Below are 7,652 nucleotides of genomic sequence, written 5' to 3' on the forward strand. Positions count from 1 at the left end.
ATCACTTTTATTAAACTTATTTTGTCTAAACTTAGGGCCTGTTCTCTTACGTTGAAATGAAGTTCAGTTCAGTTCAGTTCAGTTTAGTTCAGTTTAGTTCAGTTTCTAATTTCCTTCTCTTATAAAATATTCATTTCAGTTCAGCTCAATTCAGTTCAGTTCAGTTCAGCTCAGCTCAGCTCAGTTTAGTTTAGTTTAGTTTAGTTCAGCTCTGTTCTGTTCAGCTGAGTTCAGTTAAATGAGAACAGGCCCTTAATACGGATTTATGTAAGATCAGATAAGTTATAATCATTGTACAATTAGCTCAATTTACACTTATAATAATTTTCAATAAGTTACGATAAGTCAAATTTAGATTACCGTACAATAACCCTAGCCAACTAATATGAGACCTCAATACAACCCAACAAAACGAAATTATTAGTCTCTCATTTGTCTGTTTTCAATTTTCACCCTGAAATAATTTTGATAATTGATAATATTCCGTAAAATGAAATTCTTAAAAAAAAAAAAAAAAAAAAAAAAAAAAAAAAAAAGTATGAAGTATTTCTTAGGGAGGGAAACAATTAAATTAAGAGGTGCTAGAAATAAGCTGTAAAATGATGGACATGAAAAAAAAAAAAAAATAGTAAAAAAGAATAAAAATAAAGATTGAATGATGGAATATTTCTTAGTCTTAATTAATTATGAAGAAGAGAAAACAGAGGTGTTGGTGGTTAAGGAAATGTCAGACACACATGCACACATACATACATTACATAATACATAAAACATACACTCTTCTTCTTCTCTAATTTTCTCTCTCCTCCTCATTTGCGCAGAGTAGCAGCTACTGCAGCTGTTTTGATAATTACGTCCCTAATCTTATTTACCCTTCTCTTCTCTTCTCTTCTCTTCTTCAATGTGGTCCTCTTTTTTTTTTTTTTTTTTTTTCCCTACTTTACGGTTTCCTCTAGTTATTTTGTGTATCCTTTCTTTCTTTTCTTTTACCAATAATCCAACTTTACTTTGCGTGATTCTTTTCTTCTTACTTTTCTTTCTTTTTTTACTTCTTACCGCATCAACTATTCAATTGAGTGATTTTTGAATTATTTGTTTATTTATTTATTTATTATTTTTTTTTTCACCCGTTGGGCTAATCCGGATTTGGGGATTAGTTTTGGATGGTTAGGTTCCAGTCTCTCTCAATTGTTGTTGCGGGGATCGAATACGAGTCCTCCCTATCAAGTATAATCCCTATTACCACTACACCAACAATCAATTAGTTGAATCATATGTTATAAAATAAAAGTAGATTAGAGAAAATCATCCATGTTTGTTAAATTAATTGAATCACCTAACGTTACACTCAATTTTGAATCAAATATGACTATCATGTTGCAATGAAAATCTTAAATTGGATTTGGCCAAAATTGGACTCAAGTTTGATTTGAAAAAACCCTTACTTGAGCAATGTGACTCGAAATTTATACTTGAAGAAAATAACATCAATGATGATACTACACATCCGTCCTTCAAGTAGGCTATATAAATATTATTCTCTATAATCAAAGTAGGTCCGATAAGCCTAGCTAATTAACATTTTACTAAATTTAATTTCTTTTTGTCAAATTAGTTAATTTCTACCTAACTAATAAATTTACTTTAAGTGAATACTATGTAAATAATAAGATGATGACAATAAAGCCATAGAGAATGAAGAAGAATTACCTTAAATTGAAAGCTTAATTAAAGAATCTAAGAATTGTTGAATTGTTGGTACACAATTGTGTGGATCAGACTCTATTGCAATTAAGTTCATGTGTCACGAGTCTAATTAGAAATTGTTACCTTTCTTTTTTGTAGAGTAAAAACAACGACCCTAATCGCTTATCAACCCTCGCGGATTTTTTGGTCCAATATTTATGAGTCAAACACTTTGAGAGTGAGAGGAGAAGGGTAAGAGATCCCTACCCTCAAATTATTGACCAAACTTAGGGCATGTTCTAATAGACTGAAATCAGCTGAACTGAACTAAACTAAACTGAACTGAACTGAACTGAATATTTTATAAAAGAAGCAAATTAAGAGCTGAGCTGAACTAAACTAAAAATAAACGTATGAGAACATGCCCTTACTTGTATGATCATATTTTATAAGCTTTATTCAGAATATGCCACCACTAACTTAGGGCCTGTTCCCATTGACTGAACTCAGCCGAACTGAACTTAACTGATCTGAATATTTTATAAGAGAAGAAAATTAAGAGCTGAACTGAACTGAAAATAAACATATGAGAACAGGCCCTTAATTATTACATAGTCACATGTCACATTTTCATTATAGGCCCTTTTCTCTTCACTTAAAAAAAATAAAAAATAAAAAAATTAGTACAATAGAATTAGTTAAATAAGTTCACTACAATTCAGCAAAAGTAATCAATTCAATAAAAATAATTTAGTTAAATACAAGTAAGGTGAAGAAAATAAGGCCCTAAAATCAAATTTAATTATATTAATGTTTACTCCTTTTGATTCAAAATAAACATTTCAACCTTTTGTATGATTTAAATCATTTTGATTAAAGTTTGCACATTATATATAAGATTAAAACTAATTATATGTGTGCATGTATTAATTATTTTATACTATTTTTTTTTACATTTATACTTATTAATGATGAAACATATTTATATTATAAGTTTTATGTTAGCAAATATGTCAATCAAATTGAGACACTTATTTTAATACTAATAGAGTAAATATTATTATCTTTTTCTCGTCTTTACTCGATAACCTATCACTGCTATTCCCGGTCCTCTTTTAGCAAAATTGCCAAGAAATAACCACTCATAAAAAGGTTAAACTAAAATTTTGATAATAGCACTTCACTTCATAATAAAATAATATATTGGTCCATTGTAATAATATTATAGCACTCATGCATATTCCATAATGCAATAGCAAATAGGAACTATACAAAACAGTTAAATGTCTTGATTGTAGTCATCAAAAGCATTGGTGACAAATCGTTTTGCAAGGGCAAAAACAAAACTTTATTACTTTCTTCTAGTTTACTCCTCTTCTTTGGACCTTTAATTCCAACCAAAAAGGGGGTGAAAATTGCTAAATTCAAGATATGATTAGACTTGTATCAACTGTTCTTCTCAGACTCAAGGCAACTCATTTCCTCTTCATGTCAGTTCAATCTACACATTTGGTCTTGTCTTACTGGCATCATGTAAACAACATAGAAGTAGTAATAATTTAGACAATTAAAGATAATTTTATTAATTAAATATAAATACATTGACTACTCAAAATCATAAAAATTATTTAAATATAAATATAAATACTTTTGTCTAACAATAAATCTAAATCTATACCAATACCAATACCTATTTATATTTTATATATTATTGTTATATTACACATATATTGTACATATAGTGTACATATAGTGTACATACGGTGATCTATATAAGTTTGTTTATCATAATTTAGAATATCAAAGTCGCATATTATTTTGTCATATTTAATTAATTTAATTTAAAAATTTTGACTGTTTATTATGTTAATTTTTAAATGACTTTATATGTGGTGTTTGCTGTTAGGAAATTAGGGTGTAATTGTGTTTGATTAACGCGGAACAAACCAATGAAATTAAGAACGAGAAAAACAATAAAGAAGATAAACAAAGAACACAAGGATTTACGTGGTTCGGTCAAAATAGACCTACATCCACGGGTGGGGGATTCGAGAGCTTCTCCACTATAATGGAGAAAGAAACAAGAGAATAATACAAGGAGTCTTAAATCTAATGGCTCGAAAGATATGATCTAATTGATCAACTAAAGGGCCCTTTTATAACACAAGGAAACCCTAATAAAACCCTAAGATTGTTCCCCAAGTATACTCAAATAGCCGTCATAGAAAAGATATAATTTTAGGAAATATTCCATAAATTATCCTAGAATAACCGACCTAACTACCGAGCTATAGCTTGGCAGCTAACTCATGCCTGCCGCAAGTCCTCATAGGGCCGAGCTATAGCTCACTCGCATAGAGCTATAGCTCGCAGCCTCGTTGCAAATTTCTAGCTTCGTCAGGGTTTTGTAAAACGGTCATAACTTTCTCGTTTCTTATCGGAATTGGGCATATGACCTATCTTTGGAAAGCTCTTGAACCAAGCTATCACCTTCAACTTGAATCACCTCAAAATCAGTTGTAGTTTGAGAGATATAAGCGTTCAAAGTCAGCCCTACTAGATTTCGAGTCACAATTTAACATTTGCGTTAATGAAACAAACTAATATCTAACTTTATCAAATATCTTTATTAATTAATTACATCATTCATATTTATGTTGGTTAGGCATACCTTACATTTATCATTTTTTACTAATGCTTTTTTTAATATTAATATTTACAAAATTATTATTTTATAAATATATTGTGACAAATTAATGAGACAGAGGTGGTGGAGTAGTGATATTACTCTCCATTATACTCAGAACCCTAAGAAATAATGATCAACTTAATTTATAAAACTCAAGGGAGATTCAAAAAGTTATCATTAATACATATTAATCTCATTTTAATTTACTTCATATTTTTGGATCGATGTTCAATATCCTATGTTTAAACTCTATTTTCTTAATTATATATGACAAGAAGCAAAAAATAATACGTAAACAAGTGTTATGAGTCGAATTCTTAAGCACAAAGGTAGGACGAAGTTCGCAAGCTGCTTATATAAATACTCCATAATATTTTAAAAAAATAAAATAATTAATTCAACTTATTAATGTATAAATCGTCATAGTTTTAATAAAATAAATTCAAATTATTCAAATGTCCCAGCATAATGTTTTCCTAAAGAAAAGAAGTTTTATTTTTTTTTCTTGAAAAATTGTTTGGATATAAGACAAATTAATTTTGATAAACTAAAATAAGACAAATTTGATCATATGGAAGTATGGAACTAATGCTCTACTTACCCCTCCCTCACGGTAAATGCAATTAATCCCCACATTAACCGGTAAATGCCGGTAAAAAGTAAAGTACAACTCCTAATACGGACTACAAATCACTCATAATACTATTTAAAAAAATTATTTAAAATATGCGTTTATAGACTCTTTTGAGCAAGTAACTTTTCCTAGATATAATCAGACAAACCTTCTAAAAATCTATTCCAGGAAAATAAAAAAGCCCACTACTCACTCTTAAACTAAGATTTTTGTTTATTATTTTTTTATTTCTTCAATTATTTTAATAATTTATTCAAGATTTAAACAAATTCACTCCTTTTTATTAAGATAAAATCCCTCATTTCCTTTCCATCTCTCTCACTCTAACCCTCCTCCTTCTCTCTCCTCTCCCCCTCCCCCCCAAAAAAAAAAAAAAACTCAAACTTTTAATCACCCAAAACAATTTTTAGTTCAGAAATTAACAAATTCTAATTTCTGAAACCAAAATAGAAAAACCAATGATGGAATTCGAGGAAGAGCATGAAGAGGAAGAGGAGGAGGAAGAAGAAGAATCAGAAATGGCGATAACTCCAACTTTCAAGAAACAACACCACCCAACAGCCGCTGTTAGATACAGAGAATGCTTGAAAAATCACGCAATTGGAATCGGCGGTCACGCCGTAGACGGTTGCGGTGAGTTCCTCCCTGCCGGCGCTGAAGGCAGCATCGATGCGTTCCGGTGCGCAGCGTGTAGCTGCCACCGGAACTTCCATCGTAAGGAATACAACAACTCAATCGTACCACCGCAGCTTGCGATGTACGCTCCTCGGCCTCATCATCATCAGCATCCTCATCAACAACATCCTCATCAACAACATCCTCATCAGGTATACCAAATTTATCCTTATAGTCGTAACAATACAGGTGGGTATCTCCACGTGTCGGGAGGGCAACGCCCGTTGGCGTTGCCCTCTCCGACATCGGGTGGTCCCCACAATAACCACCACCAGGAGGAGAGTGGTGGTGGTGGAGATCAAGGGATGGGTGGTGGTGGTGGGAATGGGAATGTAACGACACGTGTCGGTGGAGGGGGTACAATGATGGATATAAGTGGAGGTAGTACGATGTTGTCGGGAGGAAGTAATACTACTAGTTCGGGGAAGAAGAGGTTTAGGACTAAGTTTACACCTGAACAAAAGGATAAGATGTTGGATTTAGCTGAGCGACTTGGTTGGAGGATTCAAAAGCAAGATGAAGAATTAGTGCATCAATTTTGCAATGAAACTGGGATTAAACGTCATGTTCTTAAGGTTTGGATGCATAATAACAAACTTACTCTTGGTAAGAAAACCCTAATTACTACTCCCCCTCCTCCTTAAACTTAACAACCCTTATTAGCTTTGCTATCTTCCTTGTTGCTGTTCTTGTTGTTAGATTACTCGAGCGAGGCGAGGCCGGGCTTTGTATGTGCCCGGCCTCGCTAGCTTGCTCTTGTTCTAGTGGTGTATGATTTTATGATCACTCATTTCCTGAAAAAAAAAGGAATTGGAGTAGAAATTTAAGTTAATTAGCTGTTCTAGGTGCTAGTTGGTAATGTAGCTAGGTTTGTATTGTGTAATATTTTGTTGTGTTTTCTTTTAATGAAGTAGTAGTGATCTAATCTTTGTTCTTAAACATTAAGATTCGCAATTTAATTAGTGTATGTGATGGTTGATCATTATCTTGTACTTGAATTCTTCATAAATGTATGTAATTTGCATTAAACATGCTTACATTATTTACGTGTATTATTTTTCTATAATGACGTACTAATAATAATTGTTTGGTACTTATATAACATGGATGATGACCATGTAATTGCAATGTCGTTGTCCAAGTTTTTTTTCCTTTGAAATCATGTTTGATTCCATGAATATAAATCTCTCTTCTTTCTATTCAACAATAGGTAGTGACTATATATAGTAGTACTACTATAACAAAGGAATTTATGGCCTCTATTTGTTAGTTCTTTCCATGGGTGTGTGGTGTTGTTGTAGTGTACGTTCTCTCAGTTATTACAATGGTACTCTTTTGCTGAATCCTTGGTTTTGGTTTCATAATTGAGCATTTTGCATTTACTATTAGTCAAGTGCTGGGGGAGGGGGGCTGGTCGTTTCATAATCCCTGAGGATCCGCAATATTTTGCTGATCCTAACCACCACAAGTCTCTAAAGGGCGTTGAAATGTTGGTGTATGACCGTAAGACTGCACCATAGCGTTACAAGTGTCAAAATAATTAGTTACCAATTCAAACACATTTAGAAACATTGAAAAATGAGATTCGATTGTTTTATTGATCTTCGAGATCAACCAGGATTTACTCTCTCATTAAGTTTCCGTTGAATCATTTGAATTACCACCACAAGAATGCACCACATTGTTACAAGTGTGTGAATAATTAGTCCCGTCGTCCCTCCCCTCCCCTCCCCCGACCCGAACACACACACACACAATGCACCATCAAAAATGTGAAATTGGATTGTTTTGTTGATCATCGAGATCAACTAGGATTTACTCTCTCGTTAAGTTTCCTATGAGTCGTTTGACTTAACACTACAAGAATTAATTAGCACACACCAATATTGTTACAAGTATTGTTGGAATCAGCTACCATATATGCATAAAATGTACCACCCGAAATATGTGATTGAATTGTTTTAAGAT

At 32.3% G+C, this 7,652-nt stretch overlaps 1 pseudogene; it reads left to right on the top strand.

The window, feature by feature from the left end:
• Positions 1–5,340: 5,340 nt before the first annotated feature.
• LOC145559910 (zinc-finger homeodomain protein 2 pseudogene) lies at positions 5,341–6,669 on the top strand (annotated as a pseudogene).
• Positions 6,670–7,652: the final 983 nt, after the last annotated feature.

This window comes from Chenopodium album, chromosome 1, assembly GCF_948465745.1.
Source record: "Chenopodium album chromosome 1, dcCheAlbu1.1, whole genome shotgun sequence".
NCBI lineage: Eukaryota > Viridiplantae > Streptophyta > Magnoliopsida > Caryophyllales > Amaranthaceae > Chenopodium > Chenopodium album.